Below are 22,500 nucleotides of genomic sequence, written 5' to 3'. Positions count from 1 at the left end.
CAGGTGTGTGTGGGCCCCAGGCTGCAGGTGTGTGTGGGCCCCAGGCTGCAGGTGTGTGTGGGCCCCAGGCTGCAGGTGTGTGGGGGCTCCAGGCTGCAGGTGTGTGTGGGCTGCGTGAGCCCCAGGCTGCAGGTGTGCGTGGGCCCCAGGCTGCAGGTGTGTGGGGGCTCCAGGCTGCAGGTGTGTGGGGGCTCCAGGCTGCAGGTGTGTGTGGGCTGCAGCTGCATCGTCTCCCTGTGGACCGGAGCCCGGAGCCAATGAATGAAGACACTGTTCCAAGTACCGCAGTGTCCAGAGTAAAGGGGCACTCGCTTTGCACTTTGCACTTGGACCGACGCGGAGCAGCGACTACGGCTCGATGATTCTTCCCTGAGGCCGTTTAATGAGTTTGTGATGGTGAAAATAAGAGTTTTGTGGCTGTTATGACCCAATAATCGAAAGCAATAAACGTGGATTGATATATTAAAAGTTTACAGTCTAACTTTAAAGCAAGGAAGAGTTAGTAGTTCGTGTGGCAAAACTGTGCTGCCGCTTACTGTTGATAATCTCCATAGCAACAACATGGCGACGATGGAGTTTGGCAGGATTGATTTTTTTATTATTATTTTTTTTCTCAGTCCAGTTCTGCCACAAACACCATTTGCATTAAGCACATTTAGGTAAAGTTAGAGTTAGGTTTAGGAAGAGGTCGTTCGGCTAAAGCGCCCCCTACAGGCCGGACGACTCATTGAACTCAAATGCAGTTAAGATTTATATATTTAAAATTTTGCTTTAAAAATTTATGGACATTTTAACCCAGAAATAGCTATTTTTTTAAGTTTACAATTTCACTTCCTGGTTGTAATTGATGAAATCACGCTAGGAAATTACTCAGCAAACACTGGGCCAAAACTCATCTAATGTCACAATTTAAAAAAAAAAAAAATTGACAAATAAAAAATGTTTGAGAGTGACTTTATTTTGTTGAATTCACGTTTAGAGTTTAAAAAAAAAAGTTATTTTTGGTGTAAATTCTGCATATGTTTTATCTGGAATGAGTCCCTGGTGTGATGTCACTTCCTGTTCCTGGTGTGATGTCACTTTCTGTCATTTTCTACAGCTTTTTCAACGTTTTCTTCACAAATACCTGCTCGATTATAGTAAAACTATAATCTATATGTACAACAGGTATAAATACACCAAATAAAGTCAAAATTTGAAAAAAATGGTATAAACCTGTCTTTAAGTTTAGAGCTTTGGCAAAGGCAGAACAATGTTAGGAAAAGACACATTGGAGCATGAAATGTCTGAGCCCGAAAGAAGTTATAAACATGTGGGATTTAATATAATTTCTTGTATTTTTATGTTGATTTTCAAACACATAAACTCTGAAATGAACATAAGCTCTGATGTCACACGGAGACCGGGGTCGTTTGTAATAATCTGAATATTTTTCCCGCTCGAATAAAATATCACTTTTCTGTCAAATATCTATTATTTAAGTAATTTCATGTCATATTTATTAACGATACAAGTGCAGCCAGACGCCTGAGGGCAAAAAAGGAAAACTAAATAAAAAATTTAAATATGAATTGTTTGGCGGGCCGGATTATAAAGACAAACGGGCCACATGTGGCCCGCGGGCCGTAGTTTGCACACCCCTGCTCTGGACTGTGCTTCCACTGGAGCTTCTTCCACTGGAGCTTCTTCCACTGGAGCTTCTTCCACTGGAGCTTCTTCCACTGGAGCTTCTTCCACTGGAGCTTCTTCCACTGGAGCTTCTTCCACTGGAGCTTCTTCCACTGGAGCTTGCACTATATAGAGCAGCAAGTTTGGGTCAATAATATTTCCTGAAGCGATTAATAAACCCTGACATGTCGAGCAGAGAAGACTGATGGTGGGAGACTTCTAATGAGAACAAGGATGCACACAAGGCCCTTGATCATGTCTCCTAGCTCCTTCCATGCTCCGACTTTAGAGGCAGTAAATGTCAAAGCTGTGGAAGTGGAAGTGGGGGAGGGGCCCGGAGCCCTAAGGGATTTCTGCTGAGCGGAAATAGACTCCAGGCGCCACGTGGGACTGCGACTTATTGGATTTTTTTGTTTGTTTGTTTCATTCTTTGCCAAACATGGTCGTCCTGACGACCGCTCATCGCTGCCTCATTTGTCTTTTTATAAAGAAGTTATGAGAACGAAATGGATGTTCTAAACCCAGAGTAAATACAGTACGTGAGAAGGAAATATGACTGAGGATGTATCTCAACATGTTTAGAACGTGACTAAACTAAAACACTTCATAACATGTAGTTCACACTGGCCTTTATGCCAGATGCCCTGTCTAATGCTTCTTTCACTCGTGTTTATGTGACAAGTCCAAAGTGAAATCCTCGGATTCTCCGAGAGTCATTACAGCTTCTGTGAACTCCATTACTGTACACACTGTGTATACAGTATACACTGTGTACACACTGTGTACAGTGTACACACAGTGTGTACACTGTAATATGTAAATGTACCTACAGTACCCACTTGTGTCCTTGTGCAGTAAGAATCATAAAAATATTCGACATAAAAGGTGTGGCACTGGGAGGAGTTAAAGGTGTGGCACTGGGAGGAGTTAAAACATGTCAAACATAAACTGTAAACAGTGAGAAAGTGTATGATCTAAGACTAAATATGAGTCAAATCAGAAAGAAAATGTGATCAGCTCAATGGTCCATTCATTTGTCCTCTTTATTCACCAAAATGTGTATTATTGTATTTAGATGATTAGGATTCTGCTCTGTCTACACGTGAATACCTCGTTTACGGGACATTTTCTTTTCTTTTATTCACATATTGTTTGTTGCCGCGGCAGAGGGCAGTTTAGGTCCGATATTTGGTCAGATTATTGAGATACTTCATTAGTTTAACAGCTTTTAGTCGACTAATAAATGCACAACACGACACAATTATTCCTGAATTCATTCAAAAAATAAGATCGATGTTCTCCTGGATTGTCCAGCAGTAAATTCTAAATGCAAAACTCAAAAAGTCTCAGATCGTAAGTCGTCTTGACGTTAGAATATCGTCTTTACGTCCGCGTTCGTCCTCCGTCTTGTCCCGACCTTTGACCTCTCTCCCCGTGGGCCACTTCCTCCTCCGTCGAAATCATTTCCTCTGCATTCTCCCCGAGGATCTCCCCTCATCGCAGCCCCACCCCGCCCCGCCCCGCCCTCTAATGGAATGTGTTAGCGCCGCTCATCGTTTAACACAGGTCAAAACTGGGCCGCGCGCTTGAATCATCATATTTAGGTTTTGTGCCGAGTCTGAAAAACCAGTCACCTTCAGCCGCGGCGAGGCGCAAAGAGCGAGGGACTGGAACGTGTGAGGCTCTGGGGGGGAAAAGCTTTCGGATGACGTGGTCCGGAGCGGCCTGGGTGGAGGCTATCGTCCCGGGACGGCGTGAGGTGCGTGTGCGGCGTGAGCGATCCGTGAACAGGCTGCGGATCGTTTGTAGCAGCGGGTGTGTCGTTGTGTCCTAGAGGTGAACCGACACGACTGCAGAGGAGGAAGTGAACGTTTAGCCACAATGAGCGGGACAGACACTCAGCACTTTGTTAAAACAGACACACCAGATCAGGGTCAGGCCACATTTTGACCCTTAAACGGGGCAGAGGGCCACAAACAACCTGACAATGTCCAATTTGTTGAATGACAAAGTGAATCATTCGAGCATTTGAGCCTCCACACCTTGAATTAGACCTGGAACATTAATATTCGGATGGTATAACATCAAAATGCCTGAATTTTCCCAATCGCACAGTAAAAAGTACAACTTGTTGTTGTTTGGGCCGACACAGCAGGAAGCTGGAGGGCCGACAAAAATTGGTCTGAGGGCCGCATTTGGCCCCCGGGCCCTAGTTAAGAGTCAATTCAAAATATTGTGGGGAAAACGATGAAATCTCATGTTTTTAATGTTGTTGTTGTGTTTGTTTACAGTTTATTTCTGCTCCAGCTCTGAACAATGGCCGTGGCTGCAGAGCCGCGGTCAAATGGCCCAGCAGTTTCAGGAACCGCGGCACTGCCATATAACCTCATGGCTAACCCTAACCTTAACCCTAACCCTAACCCTAACCCCAACCCTAACCTTAACCTTAACCCTGACCGGGTCATACATGATAATACTTGATAATACATCATAATACATGATAATTGATAATACTTGATAATACTTGATAATACATGATAATACTTGATAATACATCATAATACATGATAATTGATAATACTTGATAATACTTGATAATACATGATAATACTTGAAAATACTTGATAATACTTGATAATACATGATAATTCTTGATAATACTTGATAATACTTGATAATACATGATAATTCTTGATAATACTTGATAATACATGATAATTCTTGATAATACATGATAATACTTGATAATACATGATAATTCTTGATAATACTTGATAATACTTGATAATACATGATAATTCTTGATAATACTTGATAATACATGATAATTCTTGATAATACTTGTCCTTTAAAGCCTGTGTTTCATCCTCTGGCCTCTAAAGAAACCCGAGTGACATAATGACACTGCGGAGTCCACTCTTCGGTCACTAATTACCCTCTGAAGCCGCCGCGTCAGGACGAGCTCGTACAATTAGTAGATAAGTCAGAAAATGAGCCGTCTCGCCGCTGACACAGAATTAGCCGTGTTGTCGTGTCGTGAAGGCGCGGCGTCCTTAATGTGGCCTCGCCCGGGCACAAAGAGCCGCTCTGTCCGCTCGGATAAATCAGCCGGGGAATTTTGGAGAGTGGGCCGGGGTGAAGGGGGGCGGGGGGCACAGGGCGGGGCGGTGGGGCGGGGCCGTGTTACATGAGGAACTGTGCTGGTATTTTCTCTGTAGATTTGTGTTTTCGGTAACACTTTATAATAACTAGACTTAATAAAGCATAAACCAAGACTTAATTCAACACATAGTTTATGACGCATGATTCAGGCTTGGAAACGACCCACACATCTAACTCCAAAACCATTTTTACTGTATTAAAAATGTGGAAAAACTGTTTTGCAAGATATTCCTCACTTTCCTAACACATTCCGAACATTTTAATCATTTGCAGAATTTATAAAAGCACTTTTCAGCACTTTCAGAGGCCAGAGCAGAGTTTTGTCATCACGGTATAGCTAACAACATTAGCATGCAAACAGCACAGAACGAAAACGCTCTTTAATTGAACGCAGACAGCACACTGCGGTTTCATTTTCACCCTAAGAGTGCTGGAACTGTTTTTATTTTATTACATGAAAAAAAAAGTGTACAGCCGCTTTAATTATTCAAAACAATTACTGTGGATTGAAAGAGGGGTCTTTTTATCCTTAATGTAAGAAATATAAAAATATGTACAATTGTGACCGTTTAAGAAGCAAATTTAATCATTTTCTGTTCAATATACAGCCCAAAAATGTATATAAATGTTAAGAACTGTTTTATCTGGCTGTTTTTGGCACATTTAACTTAATTTGGTGTTTTAGAACGTTCAATTGTGTGAAGCCGTCACAAACATAAGGAATAGTATAAATATATAGACCACGAGAATGAAGGAAAATGAAAGATTTCCCTGTTGTTCGATCACAGTCTCGATAATCGTGAAATAATCGTTAAATTGTGATGTTTTTTCCTCACAATAATCGTAACGCTGACATTTAATATTGCGATATCACGAGGTACGTTTACAATACAATACAAAGGTGTTAAGAGCACTTGACTAGAATGAATAAAAATCAGGTACAGAGCCTTTAAGAACCACTTTAGTCAAGGTCGTTTTGTCTTATTCATACAGTAAATCAAGTTTCAGGCTTGATTTGCATGTTCTGCCTTCATTATATTACCTCGCCCACTCTAGTCTCACCGCACAATGACACCAGCATAAAAAGTTGCCATATTTACACAGCTGACCAAATGCAAAGTCACTGTGCGGCTGGTTAAACTCTCCCTAAGCGTTCTAACAGTGCATCATGTGTTTTCTGCGCAGCGATGGCTTCAGCCTGACGATGTGAAGAAGTGGAGTGTGTGAATGAAAAGAGAGAAGGTGAGCAGGGCGTCTGTTGCTATTTGCGTTGCCCCTGTTCTGCAGCGTGAGGCGTCTGTGGGGAAATGTTCAGCGCAGAACCTGAGAAGGTGAACGCTGAAAGGACACAGCGCTGTAGACTGCGTTTGGAAACTACTTGCGCAGGTTAGACGCCGATTTATCCAAGCGAACGTACGAGAAGAAGGTGGAAATGAGCCTCAAGGACACGTCGCAGCAGTGAACGTCCAAACACTAATGTTACATTGACAAAACATGGAAAAATCTAATCAAAACCGCTCATTTGAACGAGTATTGATACAAACAGTGATGTGACGGTGTGATACTTGTGAGGGAAATGACTCGTCCACATTTGATTCGTCCTTCAGTGCCGCTGGAGCAAACTGTCCGGAGCAGAGAGCAGCTGTCGTCCAGCGCTGCACGGCCAGAGCTTCAGCTAGACTTGACCTAAATATTATATTGTTTTATTTTATTTTATTTTAATTTAATTTAATTTTTTTTTTTTTTTTTTTTTATATTATATTATTTTATTTTATATTATACTATTTTATTTTATATGATACTATTTTATTTTATATGATACTATTTTATTTTATTTTATATTATTTGTTTTATTTATATTATTTTATTTTATATTATTTTATATTATACTATTTTATTTTATATTATACTTTATTTTACTTTACTTTATTTTATATTCTTTTATATACAAGGAGAAACATGCCAACGGCCCGGGAGTCGAACCCAGAATCTCCTCGTCGTGAGGCGAGAGTTCCAAAAAAAAAAGATGAAAACGAACTGCTCTGACTCGGTGCAGACGCGTTCGGCGCTGCTCAGAGCGTTGCCATGGAGACCAGAGCAGCAGCCTCGACATGGCACCTGTCAGCCTTCTGTGTGATTTAGGACCAACTTTCTCACGCGCTCGCTCAGAAAGAGCTGCACAAACGCTTAACTGCACTCAGCCGCTGCCAGCCACTGAGCGCGTTAGCACTTTGCATCTGTGCAGAGCTTTAATACAAACGTGTTTTAATGTCCAGAAGAGAAATAATGGTAAATTCGTTACATACGTTTCATATTTTACTGCATATCTTGGCCTGGTGGAAAAACCTGCTCCACGAGATGTACTTTACTACTATTACTTATATTTTTGGACTATTTTATTTATTTGGAAGATAAGGATTCATATGGCACAGATGCAGAAAGGAAAAGGTATTGTGTGACATAACTGTATAGCTGAGATAACTAATACATTGTTTCTGTGTATTTCTGTGTATATAAATACTTGTCCTGGTGAGTAGTTCTGGGCGGATCATAGAGATACTTAGTAGTAATGAGATATTGACCAGTCCATCGATTGGGCAAGAGAAATATTATACCCACTGTACACGTAATCCATAAAATAAACTAGCATTGATCTACCTTGCTTTTATTCAACATGTAATATAAGAAAAAATACATACATATAATTTGAATAATGTCAAATGAGCCACACGTTTAGTTAAAGAAAGTGTAGTTACCAATCCAATCTTTCCTCTTCCAATCATCGATCCACTTTAATTATACAGAACATTTTATAGACAAAACCATTTCAGCTTAAACCAATAAAAAACAACAAAATATATAATATGTAACAAGTCCCAGAGCAATTAAACCCAGTCAAAGCAAAGAAAAAACGTAAAAAACCCAACACAAACCACACGCTAACGCTAACCTTCACTGCAGCGCTGCACATTTCCCGCTCCCTCGCCCATGCTGCCTCGCCCCCCATCACCCCCCTCGCCCCCCATCACCCCCCTCACCCCCCATCACCCCCCTCACCCCCCAATGCCATTAATCAATTCCAGCCTTTCCCCGTCGAGAGCCTCCGCTGTGGCTCCGTAATGACCACAGAGACACGCTGGGTCCACTCTGCACCGTCAGCTGCTCGATTCTTTAGTGGAAACAAATGTAGGCGCGCTCCCTCTGCGCGCCCGAGTGCGTTTATGTAAAAGAGGCGGGGAATGGCATGCCTTACAACTCATTAAAAGTGCTCTGGGTAAGGAACATGGGTTGCCAGGTTGTGGAGGAAGTATGTGATGTGTAGCGCGACGGTCAAGGACTGAGCGTGTAACCTACTTTGCATCATGAGGCGTTTAGAACGTGGGCTGGCTCGTATTCCAGAGGGATAATCAATTTTTATTTATTTTATTTATTTTATTTATTTTATTTATTTTATTTATTTTATTTATTTTATTTATTTTATTTATTTTATTTATTTGATCTATTTGATCTATTTGATCTATTTGTTCTATTTATTTCATTTATTTCATTTATTTCATTTATTTTATTTATTTTATTTATTTTATTTATTTTATTTATTTTATTTATTTTATTTATTTTATTTATTTTATTTATCTATTTTATCTATTTTATTTATTTTATTTATTTACTTGCCGGGACAATGCAGTCAAAACTAAAGTGTTGGGCTTTTCTTCACCAACACAATAAATAAATGAATCATTTCCATAAATACATCAGTGTAAATGTAACGTTCACAGCTCTTTCTTTCACCCTTTAGTTTCAGTGTTGATCTGTTTTCTGACACCTTCAAGTGCAGGTGGGATCGGTAAAGTAGGTTTCAAGTCCAGGTCTGCGGGGACTGTAAGAAAAGAGAAATGTATGCGAGAAATATGGAGTATAATATATGGAGCTGCAGTAACCGTGTTCAGTCGAGAGGCGAAAGAGCCAATACTTGATGAGTTTGTACAGGATCGTACGTAATATTCATACAACGCAGCGGAACGTGTCATTACAATGCGTTACGGCGAGGAAAAGGAGTGGTTAATCAGTTCCTAAAGGTACGACAGGGCCTAAGATCGCTTTACAAAGAGATTAAACCATCAACCGACTCAACCACACGTCAACAGTTATCGTTTTACGTCGATTAGGGGCGTGGCCCAGGCGAACGCTTTCAATAAGTATCGCTATGATTCTCGAGCTAACTTAGTTCATACCGTATCTTTTCCGCTGTTGTCGAACATAAACCCTTAAAAATCCCCCGAAACAACGAGCAAACGACTGGTAAAGACTAAAAACGTTGATCGTTCAAGACACCAACGACCACTCAATTGACAACCCTGCAATTCGCTCCACGTAAATATGACTTTCATTAACATAGCAGTACTTTTGAACCTTTGGACAACCTTTCCGGAGAATCAGACACATCTACCTTCGCTGCAGCGCTACATATTTGGTTGGTCGTTCATGACCGCTCAATTGACAGCTCTGCAATTCGCTCCAAGTAAATATGACTTTCATTAACATAGCAGTACTTTGGAATCTTTGGACAACCTTTTCGGCGAATCAAACGCATCTACAGTCACTGCAGCGCTGGTATTTAGTTGGTCGTTGGTCGTTCAAGACGCCAACGACCGCTCAATCGTCAACTCTGCAATTCGCTCCACGTAAATATGACTTTCATTAACATAGCAGTACTTTTGAACTTTTGGACAAACTTTCTGGCGGATCAAACGCATCTACACCAGTTCGGATCCGCGGAGAGGCGAGGCCGTTCGCAGGTTGTGCGCGTTTCTAAAGGTTTGGTAAAGAAGTTACAAAGTGCAACAGCGTTAAGCGTCTTGTCTGCGCATTACCGAGCGACAGATTAACCCAGCGAACGTAATTCCCATTTCACTTAAGTTAAATTGAGCTTAATAAAGCGCCCGCTCGGCTCCGCTCGGCTCCGCTCGGCTCCGCGGCGTCACAGGTCTGAGCGCGGAGCATCTGAGCGCGGAGCGTTTTACAGAAGTACATTAGTTAAAAATAACACGGCCTGAGAGACGCGGTGATTATTCATAATCCTCTTAAAACATTCTAGCCATAACTAAGGTCCAAAGCAGATTTTAACTCCAGCGCTGCCGTTTCAAATCCCGACCGGACGGTGTGAATAAACGGGATAGTTTGCATTTTTCGCCGGTAATTGAGAAGAGTTTGGAGACAAGGGTCAAGGGTCAAGGGTTTTATAGATGATTTTACTGTTAAACACAGTGTGGATCTGTCTGAACGAAGACAGTTCTCAACTAATAATATCTAATAATATATAAATATACAGGACTTAGGACCGGCCTGTCTTTGACTTGGGACTTGATTTGGACTGACCTGTCTTTGACTTAGGACTTGATTTGGACCGGCCTGTTTTTGACTTAGGACTTGATTTGGACTGGCCTGTCTTTGACTTAGGACTTGATTTGGACTGGCCTGTCTTTGTCTTAGGACTTGATTTGGACTGGCCTGTCTTTGACTTGGGACTTGATTTGGACTGGCCTGTCTTTGACTTAGGACTTGATTTGGACTGGCCTGTCTTTGTCTTAGGACTTGATTTGGACTGGCCTGTCTTTGACTTGGGACTTGATTTGGACTGGCCTGTCTTTGACTTAGGACTTGATTTGGACTGGCCTGTCTTTGTCTTAGGACTTGATTTGGACTGGCCTGTCTTTGACTTGGGACTTGATTTGGACTGGCCTGTCTTTGACTTAGGACTTGATTTGGACTGGCCTGTCTTTGTCTTAGGACTTGATTTGGACTGGCCTGTCTTTGACTTGGGACTTGCCCTTCTTCGACTCGGGACTTGACTTGGACTTGCCCTTCTTCGACTCGGGACTTGACTTGGACTTGCCCTTCTTCGACTCGGGACTTGACTTGGACTTGCCCTTCTTCGACTCGGGACTTCACTTGGACTTGCCCTTCTTCGACTCGGGACTTGACTTGGACTTGCCTTGACTTCATTGACTCGGGACTTGACTCTAAATGAACGAGCCTTGAGACGTCCATATCAAGTACCATGTTCTCACACAGTCATGACAGGTGCATGTGCTGAGCGTGTGTGCAGACCCTGTCATGGGACCACCCTGCCCTTCTGCTCACATTGCACTTGTGGTCTGTATCCATCATTACCCGCCCTCCTCTCGCCCATCCATCTCCCTCGCCAGCCTGACCCCTCAGGGACCTTTCCCGCATGCGATATTCAATTATTCACCGGCGCCGGGAGGACAATTACAGGCAGATATAACTAAGGCTAATGCTCGGCCGCATAGTGACACTTCTCGTTATCGCCTTTGTGATCACAGACGCTGCCGGATCAGGTATTAGAGCTGAAACAAGGAGTGTGGAGAGGGAGAGCGAGGAAGAGGCGTCGAAACGGTGCAGACGTGGTGTTTTTAACGGATAAAGGAGGAGGTTCTATAACAGGCTATAACAGGGAGGAAATAATGAGACGTGGAAGCAGAGGGCGAGCGGGACCGTGATCATTGTCAAAGCAGTTACAGGACCGCGAGCATCCAATACAAACGCATACGGGCTCTTGGAAATAATATACGTCTCATTCATAACCTAAAATCATCTTTCACCTTCTTGTTGTCCATATGATACTGAAAAAGACATATTTCTTAACGAAGAAGGAGACGTTTCACAAGTCTGTCCTTCTGCTGCTGTCAGACTCTACAACAAACACTGTTAGAACTGAACTTGTGTCACTCATCTTCATATTAATGTGCAATACTGTCATATTCATTTGCAATACTGACATTATCATGTGCAATACAGTTATATTCATGTGCAATACTGTCATATTCATGTGCAATACTGTTATATTCATGTGAAATACTGTTATATTCATGTGCAATACTGTTATATTCATGTGCAATACTGTCATTCCTGTGCAATACTGACATTATCATGTGCAATACTGTCATATTCATGTGCAATACTTTTATATGCATGTGTAATACTGTCATATTCATGTGCAATACTGACATTATCATGTACAATACTGTCATACCCATGTACAATACTGACATTGTCATGTGCAATACTGTTATATTCATGTGCAATACTGTCATATTCATGTGCAATACTGACATTATCATGTACAATACTGACATTATCATGTGCAATACTGACATTATCATGTACAATACTGACATTATCATGTGCAATACTGTTATATGCATGTGTAAAACAAGAAGGACAAGAAGGACAAGAAGACACTTGATTCAGAGAGAGACAAAAGAAAGGAGGGAGGGAGGGAGAGATGAGAAATGAGAGGGAGAAAAGCGAGCAAGATAAAACAGAGAAAAAAGAAGAGAAAAGAAAGAGGAGAGTGTTTTAGCACTCGCAGCGTAAACAAAGATCCTTGTGGGACTTTTTCAAACAGGATGTACAACTCTTGTGCTCCTGACACACTGGCCCCAGAACGTCTTCCACGAGGGTTTTACTGCTGCGGTTGCCATGGAAATAACGTGCTACGCCACTGAATCTTCCTGAAGCGGCAGCAGCTTTTGTACTCCTCTTTTTTATGTGGCAGAAGTGAAAAACAACATGAAAAACAACGTAAAAGTACAATATCACGCATAAGTACAATATCACGTAAAAGTACAATATCACGCATAAGTACAATATAACAAATAAGCCAAATATGTTTTCCAAAACTTTTTAACAATTTACAATTTTACAAAGAGGTTTCAGTTCTTTTTTAGCTTCACAAGAGTTTTAAATCTGTCAAAATTCACAATATAACGACGAAAAACCATAAAAACAAACGGCGCAAACGAGGTAAAACGCTGTCACTTTCGACCGCTTGAACTTGGCGGCGGTCGATTTGCTTTCGCTCTTTTTCGACAGCGACAACGAGAGCAAAAAACACAACGAGAGCAAAAAACACAACGAGAGCAAAAAACACAACAAGAGCAAAAAACACAACGAGAGCTAAAAACACAACAAGAGCAGGAAAACGAAGCGAAAATTGTCGTTTGGACGGACGAGCGAGAGCGGTTTCATCTCTCGACCTTTGAACCGCAGCCAAACGCAGGCGTCTGCGTTTGGCGGCCATTTTGGAGCCCGCGGTGGCGGTTTCGCACACGTTGGGACTCGTCGGGCGAAAAGACGGTGAGAGAAGAGGGACAAATAACGTCTCGAGCGACTTTTCTTACAAAACCAAGGTAATTGTATGTTTTTGTGTGAAGCAATCTCAGGTCAAGGTTTAAAAGGCGGTTGTTTGACGCCGTTTATGGTCTGTTTTTTTGGCATTTTTACACCCGAACGTGACGTACATTTGCGCTCTGGCCGCTCAGGCAATTAGACTTAGTGATTAAATGAATAATGCGATTTGTTTTAAAGGTTAAAAAGGATGAAGTCATTTAGCCTTTATTTCATTCACATGATTTCAGGACAGAAAGTGCCATGAAAAAGGTTCATTCTCATCGTGAAATGTAACTCGGGGACGCCTCTCCGCAGATCTGACCTGGTAGTGGTGTGGAACAATTCAGGTAAAGCGATCACATCTCCATGGAGACGAGCAGGTGACTGACCCTCCAACAAGGTTTTTTCCTCTCTCTTTCTCTCGCTCTTTCTTTCTTTCACTCTCTTCTTCTCTCTCTTCTGCTCTCTATTCCTCTTTCTCTCTCTTCCTGTTTCTCCACATCTTTCTCTCTCTTTCTCTCCCTCTTTCTACCCCTCTCTCTCTTGTTCTCTCTTTTCTGCTCTCTTCTTCACTCTCTTTCTCCCCCTCTTTCTCTCTCTGTTTTTCTCCCTCCCTCTTTCTCTCTCTTTCTGTCCCCCCTTCTTTCCCCCTCTTTCTCACCCTCTCTCTCTCTATCTCTTCTTCTCTCTCTTCAGCTCTATTCCTCTTTCTTCCCCTCTTACTCTCTCTGTTTTTCTACCTCTTTCTCTCTCTTCCTGTTTCTCCCCATCTTTCCTCTCTCTCTTTCTCTCTCACTTTTTTTGCGGTGTAGTTTAAACACACTTTGAAGTTGGTGGTGATGAATGCACCTTTTCAATTGGCTGCCAACCGCCACTGAAAGCAACACAACAACAACAACAACAACAACAATGACCCTCCAACTGAGAGATTTTCAGCCTCATGTTCGTTCCTTTAAACACGTTTCTGCTTCAACACATTCCCCTGAAAGAAAAGAAGTTCATGACGCAGCAGCTGTTTCCATAGCGCTGAGTCTAGACGAGTTCCTTAAATGTGGTAAATGTCATTCCAAACTGGAAAATAATCCTGTTGAATAAAAGTCATAACGCTGATTATCAAGAAAGGTGCTAAAAACCCAAACATCACATCATCGTTCAATATAAAGCCATAAAATGTCATTCAAAGTTGCATATTTTTCATTCTTCGCTGGTTTCGGGGACATTGTCCCGGCGTCGAGACAAAATAAACGACTCAAAAATCCCCTGGCGGAGAACTCGGCGACCTTATCCAGCGAGGAAGTAAAACATCCTCTGCGCGCGAACACAGCTGGTGTGCTAACGGCTAACGGGCTAACAGACGGGGGGGGGGGGAAGCGCGGGCGTGACAAGCGACCGCTGCAGCGCACATCAAACGAGCGGCGAGGAGGCGGTGACATATTGGATTCCACAAATCTCCGCCGCGGACAAGTTCATTTGACCCGCGAGCTGTGAAGGTAACACCCGGGTCAAACCGCTCTGCACTGGACACGGAGGGGGAGGGGCCTTTATGGAGGGGGAGGGGCCTTTATGGAGGGGGAGGGGCCTTTATGGAGGGGGAGGGGCCTTGAAGAGCCGCGGGAAAGGAAGAAACTGCACTTCTGAGCCACATGAGAATCAGAACAGAGCCGCGGGTTTGACAGACGGGGTTTACGGGGACTTTTGATGTTTCTAATCATCTTTATGGAATCTACACTGTCCCCATGACGATATTCTAAAGCAATCTGTCCGAAATGTGTCAAACTGTAGCTTTAAATGTTGCGGTCATGGTTCACGTGTGGCAGAAAATGTGAATGGAATTTGAAATTAACCAGATGTAAATACTGTATTTTCCGGACTATAAGTCGCACCTTTTTTCATAGTTTTGGCCGGGGTGCGACTTATACTTATATACTGATCACATGGATATTATTTGTTATTTTCACACTTGCAACCGCATTTCATACTCCAGTGCGACTTATATATGTTTTTTTCTTCTCTATTATGCATTTTTTTCATACTCCGGTGCGACTTATACTCCGGAAAATACGGTAGAAGTTTGTTTTAGTTTAGCATAAATTCTAGCTTTTCAGACCTGCACGTTCAGATGATCATTTTCAAAAACATTTTCAAACCTTTAACGTTTTCTACCACGGCGCACTCCAGACCAATAACAGATTAAATGGACTATATATTATAAATGTTTTAATACATCTTCTACAGCTCGGCCTGTATCCACCTGTAAACGACACCAAAGCCTAAATTAAAGACATGAGTGTGTTTTTGGGCGACTTTGATCAACATTTTGCTTCCAGGCCTGTTCCTGTGTTGTTCCGACAGTCACAGTCATTTACACATTCAGAGTTCTGTCTTGAATTTAAACTAAAAAGACAAAACATGTTGACCTTTTCTTTTGTCGAAGCCCCGTGCTGTTTAAATTAATAGTTTGCCTATTTTTGTTCAAATCGAAACTTTCTGCGACAGATTGGACCTAAAACTAGATTGTAAATGCATTTGGGGTGAAATAGTAAACTAAAAGAGACAGCAATTAACTGTAAAGACTAAATCAATTAGTCCTAATTTACTGTATTTTCTGGACTATAAGTCGCACCTTTTTTCATTGTTTTAGCCGAGGTGCGACTTATACTCCAGTGCGACTTATATGTGATATTATTCGTTATTTTCACACTGACGACCACAAGAGGGCGCTCTTGGCTCGGAGCGACGCAGAAGAAGAATCTGCACTTCCTCTTCCTCTGGAGTTTGTGGAGTTGTTTAGAAGTGACACAGAGGAAGAAGAATTCAGTGGATTTAGTGATTTGGGGTAAAACTGATGCTTTGCTAAACTTGTTAGCATGTTCTTTATGCTATAGTTATCTGAATAACTGTTCATATGTTACGTTAACATACCAGACACTTACCACAGTTCTGTCTGTGCCTCATGTAGCTGAAGGTGTTAGCGTTAGCATACGTCATGTAGCTGAAGGTGTTAGCGTTAGCATACCTCATGTGGCTGAAGGTGTTAGCATACGTCATGTAGCTGAAGGTGTTAGCGTTAGCATACGTACACCTATTCACCATGTTCTCTCATCTGTTATTATTTTAAACTGCAGTTCAAGATGAAATGTCTGTTCTTGGTCTTGGATTTTATCAAATAAGTTTCCCCAAAAATGCGACTTATACTCCAGTGCGACTTATATATGTTTTTTTTTTTTCTCAATAATGCATTTTTTGGCTGGTGCGACTTATACTCAGGAAAATGTAGATCTTTTTATGTCAAAATACCGTCCAAAATGTGTTCAAGTTGCACTATGTGGCTATAGTAACAATAGCTGAGTGCTTCTGCAGCCTGTACTGTGAGCGCCCGTTCAGTCGACATCCGAATTGTACAGAATCTGGGTCACATTGGTCATAAAAAGCTCTGTGTTTGCGCTCGCTAAGCAGAAGCAGGCGTCCAGCTGCCGGACTGTTTCCTGCGCCGCCAGCACCACTTCCTGCAGAGAGGAAACCAGAGCGGCCGAGTGGACAACCCTGACCAAACTCTGGATAAGACGTAGGTGGGACACGGGGAGACTCGGTGGCATTAGTCTCCGTCCGACAGCAGCTAAAAGATAAAACATAGGCTGAATAAACAACGGTATCTGGCGATCAATAACAGGGAGTTTTACACTAAACAATGGAGCTACGACATTCATTTGGATATTTTTCACAGCAAGTGCTTCCTGGGGAAATATTTGTCTTTCACAGTAGCACCAGAACAAGGCTAAACCGGGACAAAACCAGGTCTAAACCGGCTCTAAAATAAAACCAAACTGGGTGTGATCCTGATCGATACCACATTTTAGACAGTCACAGCTTGAGAAACACTATTGTGACGAAATGTGAACATTTTGCAGAGGATTTTGAATAATAAACATAATTATACACCTGAAAATGAGCAATGCTAGCTGTAAAAATGCTATTGTTATTCAAAGTAATTAAGTGTTGATGCCACGCCCTCATTTTCTACTTTTAAAAGTCTATATGTGTTTTTTTAATTTTTCATTATTATGTTTTTCTGTCCTCTCCTTGAACCGACACCTTAACGTGGTGGAGGGGTTTGAGTGCCCGAATGATCCCGGGAGCTATGTTGTCGGGGGCTTCATGCTCCTGGTAGGGTCTCCCAAGGCAAACAGGTCCTAGGTGACGGGTCAGACAAAGATCGGTTCAGAAGCCTCTTATGACGACGACACAAACAAGGCAGTTTACGTCGCCCGGATCGGCGTCACCGGGGCCCCATCCTGGAGCCAGGCCTGGGATGGGTGCTCCATGGCGAGCGCCTGGTGGCCGGGTCTTACCCCACGGGGCCCGGCCGGGCACAGCCCGAAAGAGCGACGTGGGGCCGCCCTCCCGTGGGCCCACCACCCGCAGGAGGATCCATAAGGGGCCGGTGCAGAGAGATCTGGGCGGCAGTCGACGGCAGGGGCCTCGGCGACCAGATCTCCAGACACAGAGACTAACTCTGGGGACATGGAATGTCACCTCGCTGGGGGGGAAAGAGCCTGAGCTTGTGCGGGAGGTTGAGCGATACCGACTAGATATAGTCGGCCTCACCTCCACGCACAGTTTGGGCTCTGGAACCCATCTCCTCAAGAGGGGCTGGACGCTCCACTTCTCTGGTGTTGCCCGCGGGGAGAGGCGGCGGGCTGGTGTGGGCTTGCTGATAGCCCCTCAGCTCAGCCGCCACGTGTTGGAGTTTACCCCGGTGAACGAGAGGGTCGCATCCCTCCGCCTTCGGGTGGGGGACAGGTCTCTCACTGTTGTGGCGGCCTACGGGCCGAACAGCAGTGCAGAGTACCCGGCCTTCTTGGAGTCCTTGGGAGGGGTACTGGACAGTGCACCGCCCGGGGACTCCGTTGTTCTACTGGGGGACTTCAACGCCCACATGGGCAATGACAGTGACACCTGGAGAGGGGTGATCGGGAAGAACGGCTTCACCGATCTGAACCCGAGCGGTGTTCAGTTATTGGACCTCTGTGCTAGCCACGGATTGTCCATAACGAACACCATGTTCAAGCACAAGGGTGTCCATCAGTGCACATGGCACCAGGACACCCTAGGCCGGAGGTCAATGATCGACTTTGTTGTCGTGTCATCAGACCTCCGGCCGCGTGTCTTGGACACTCGGGTGAAGAGAGGGGCAGAGTTGTCAGCCGATCACCACCTGGTGGTGAGTTGGATCCGCTGGCGGAGGAGGAAGCCGGACAGACTTGGCAGACCCAAGCGCATTGTGAGGGTCTGTTGGGAACTTCTAGTGGAGCCCTCTGTCAGTAGGGTATTCAACTCGCACCTCCGGGAGAGCTTCTCCCATGTCCCGGGGGAGGCTGGGGACATTGAGTCCGAGTGGACCATGTTCTCCGCCTCCATTGTTGATGCGGCTGCTCAGAGTTGTGGTCGCAAGGTCTCCGGTGCCTGTCGTGGCGGCAACCCCCGAACCCGGTGGTGGACACCGGAAGTAAGGGATGCCGTCAGACTGAAGAAGGAGGCCTATCAGGCCACTCTGGCTTGTAGGTCTCCGGAGGTCATCGAGGTGTATCGGCAGGCCAAGCGAGCCGCGGCTCGTGCTGTCGCAGAGGCAAAAACCCGGGCCTGGGAGGAGTTCGGGGAGGCCATGGAGGAGGACTATCGGTCGGCACCAAAGAAATTCTGGCAAACCGTCCGGCGCCTCAGGAGGGGGAAGCAGTGTCTCACCAACACCGTTTACGGTGCGGGTGGAGGCCTGCTGACCTCGACTGGGGATGTCGTCGGACGGTGGAAGGAATACTTTGAAGATCTCCTTAATCCCTCAGTCACGTCTTCTGAAGAGGAAGTAGAGACCGGGGACTCGGAGGCTGGCTCATCCATCACCCAAGCTGAAGTCACTGAGGTTGTTCGCAAACTCCTCGGTGGCAGGGCTCCGGGGGTGGATGAGATCCGCCCTGAGTACCTAAAGTATCTGGATGTTGTAGGACTGTCTTGGTTGACACGTCTCTGCAACATCGCGTGGCGTTCGGGGGCCGTGCCTCTGGACTGGCAGACCGGGGTGGTGGTCCCTCTGTTCAAGAAGGGGGACCGGAGGGTGTGTTCCAACTACAGAGGGATCACACTCCTCAGCCTCCCGGGTAAGGTCTATTCCAAGGTACTGGAGAGGAGAATCCGACCGATAGTCAAACCTCGGATTCAGGAGGAGCAGAGTGGTTTTCGTCCCGGTCGTGGAGCACTGGACCAGCTCTATACCCTCCATCGGGTGCTCGAGGGTTCATGGGAGTTTGCCCAACCAGTCCACATGTGCTTTGTGGATCTGGAGAAGGCTTTCGACCGTGTCCCTCGGGGTGTCCTTTGGGGGGTGCTCCGGGAGTACGGGGTCCGGGGCTCTTTGCTCAGGGCTGTCCGGTCCCTGTATGACCGGAGCAGGAGCTGTGTTCTCATTGCCGGCAGTAAGTCAGACCTGTTCCCAGTGCATGTTGGACTCCGCCAGGGCTGCCCTTTGTCACCGGTTCTGTTCATAGTTTTTATGGACAGAATTTCTAGGCGCAGTCAGGGGTCGGAGGGTGTCCGGTTTGGGGACCACAGGATCTCATCTCTGCTGTTTGCAGACAATGTTGTCCTGATGGCTCCATCAAACCCGGACCTGCAACATGCACTGGGACGGTTTGCAGCCGAGTGTGAAGCGGCTGGGATGAGAATCAGCACCTCCAAATCCGAGGCCATGGTTCTCGACCGGAAAAAGGTGGCTTGCCCTCTCCAGGTGGGTGGGGTGTCCTTGCCCCAAGTGGAGGAGTTCAAGTATCTCGGGGTCTTGTTCACGAGTGAGTGAAGGATGGAGCGTGAGATCGACAGGCGGATCGGTGCAGCGGCTGCAGTGATGCAGTCGCTGCATCGGACCTGAGGGAGCTGAGCCGAAAGGCAAAGCTATCTATTTACCGGTCGGTCTACGTTCCTACCCTCACCTATGGTCATGAGCTTTGGGTAGTGACCGAAAGAACAAGATCGCGGATACAAGCGGTCGAAATGAGTTTCCTCCGCCGTGTGGCTGGGCGCTCCCTTAGAGATAAGGTGAGGAGCTCGGCCACACGGGGGGAGCTCGGAGTAGAGCCGCTGCTCCTCCAGCTGAGGTGGCTCGGGCATCTGTTTCGGATGCCTCCTGGGCGCCTCCCTCGGGAGGTGTTTCAGGCATGTCCCACCGGGAAGAGGCCCCGGGGAAGACCCAGGACACGCTGGAGAGACTATGTCTCTCGGCTGGCCTGGGAACGCCTCGGGATCCCCCCGGAGGAGTTAGAGGAAGTGTCTGGGGAGAAGGAGGTCTGGGAGTCCCTGCTCAGACTGCTGCCCCCTCGACCCGGCCCCGGATAAAGCGGCAGAAGATGGATAGATGGATGGATGTTTTTCTGTTTTTTTCTGTTATTTTTGCTGTTCTACGTTCTAATAAAAAATAAAATAACCACAAAAGTAACTAAATGTAGGTGTATTAACGTTTAGGGTGAGACAATACGAGACCTTTTTTATTTTATTATTTTATTCTAGCTCTAAAACTGCATCAATGTTTCTCAAAACGTAACTCATCAGCATTAACCTCTTTTTTATTTTTTTGTCCAAGCCAAAAGACGATAAACAACAAGTCAAATATATTCTATAAATACATATATATATATTCTCTTCCTCTGCGGTGCTGTACCCAGTCGCCCTGTGGTTGGCAGTCGCATGTTGTTCTCACTTCACCACTGTTCACACCACTGTCCCGACTTCCTGTTGCTATCGGTAACAGGCTGACACAGCACAGAGAGGCTAAAGTGTGAATCTCCAGATCGAGGAAGTCACAAAGAGGCTGATAACGACTCGGACAAAGTGAAGCGGTCGAACTGTGCGACAAACGCTCGTCAAAAAGTCAGACGTTTAACAGTTTTACTCTGAAGGAAACGTAAAGCGGATTGAACACAACTCCAGCTGGAACAAATGGAAGAACTGGATGTGTAGTTTAAATGTAATAATGACTTATTGCAACCTAAAATAAATAAGAAATTAATAATCAGCAATTTACCGAACAAAATAGTAGGTGAAGTAATAGTGAAGAGGGTTTGAAATCTCAACAATTCAACGAAAAACCCATTAAAACAGCAATACCACCTTAACAGTCACATCATCTTCAATTCCACAATTAAAAACATATTTGTAGAGCACAATTTGTACAAAATTCAATTCAAAAGTTGGTCCAAATATTCAACAGATTCAAAAAATATTCAAAATCTACAATGTATCAAACAAAATAGTTGGTGAAGTAATAGTGAAGAGGGTTTGAAATCTTAACAATTCAACGAAAAACCCATAAAAACAGCAATACCACCTTAAAACGCACATCGTTTTCAATTCCACAATTAGAAAAATATTTGTAGAGCACAATTTGTACAAAATCCAATTCAAATGTTGGCCCAAATATTCTAAAGATTCAAAAAAATATTAAAAAATCAACAAAATAGTAGGTAAAGTAATGAACAATTCAAAGAAAACCCCATAAAAACAGCAATACCACCTTAAAACGCACATCATCTTCAATTCCACAAACTCCAAAGAGTCAGAGAAAAATATTTGGCGAGCACTCAAAATACAATTCAAACATCGGCCCAAATCCACGAAACGCACAAACAGCCGCTCTCACCTGAAAGTGCTTGCTTCAGTGTATCGTTAATCCCATCTCGATGACAGCAGATGCCCCGCCCGCTCCTCTGGTCACATCGTTAACAGCGGACTGGACGTGGAAGTGGCACGGCCGGGTACGACGTCCTCTCCGAGCCTGACCAGGAGCGCTGCTGTGCGGGCACCCGGGCGCTGGAAGAGCCGGCGGGATCCTCCCCCCAGAGGTCGGACAATCACAGAGCTCGCCCGTACCTTCAAGAGGGATAAAGAGACGAAACGTTTAACGAGATGGAAGCTGCTGCTGCTGCTGCTGCTGCTGCTGCTGCTGCTGCTGCTGCTGCTGCTGCTGCTGCTGCTGCTGCTGCTGCTGCTGCTGCTGCTGCGGGGTGAAGCAATTCTCGAAGACGGGATGGAGCAAGAACTGACCGAGAAAGACTGTGAAGTAATGAGCGACTGTGGTGAAATACGGGCGTGTTTATAGGTCAGAGGTCAGAGGTGCATTATGGACCATGGAGATGTTCAACAGTACGACATGGAACGTATGGATCTCCAAGCTCAACAAACTGGTCAGATCTGTGGAAAGGTGACTAGCGCCCCACACCAGAACAGTGACATTGTATTAACAAGAAATTAATATAATCAGCAATTTACCGAACAAAATAGTGGTTAAAGTAATAGTAATAAGGGTTTGAAATCTCAATTTTTCAAAGAAAACCCCATGAAAACAGCAATACCACCTTAAAACGCACTTCGTGTTCAATTCCACAATTAATAAAATATTTGTAGAGCACAATTTGTACAAAATCCAATTCAAAT

At 44.5% G+C, this 22,500-nt stretch overlaps 1 protein-coding gene across 3 annotated transcripts in view; it reads right to left on the bottom strand.

The window, feature by feature from the left end:
- ptprea (protein tyrosine phosphatase receptor type Ea) overlaps positions 1 to 21,788 on the bottom strand; it is an 81,163-nt gene extending 59,375 nt beyond the window's left edge. For 2 of the 3 annotated variants that reach the window (XM_072456070.1, XM_072456068.1), the window contains exon 1: positions 21,707 to 21,788. The gene's annotated coding sequence lies outside the window, so the exon portion shown is untranslated. The remainder of the gene's footprint in view (positions 1 to 21,706) is intronic. The other variant, XM_072456067.1, reaches the window with a different exon arrangement.
- Positions 21,789 to 22,500: the final 712 nt, after the last annotated feature.

The sequence above is a fragment of the Eucyclogobius newberryi genome, unplaced genomic scaffold (genome assembly GCF_026437365.1).
Source record: "Eucyclogobius newberryi isolate DKJ021-1_F unplaced genomic scaffold, fEucNew1.0.hap1 SCAF_20, whole genome shotgun sequence".
NCBI classification, from domain to species: Eukaryota; Metazoa; Chordata; class Actinopteri; order Gobiiformes; family Gobiidae; genus Eucyclogobius; species Eucyclogobius newberryi.
Note: the sequence above shows the minus strand (reverse complement) of the source record. Positions and strands in the feature narration are given on the sequence as shown.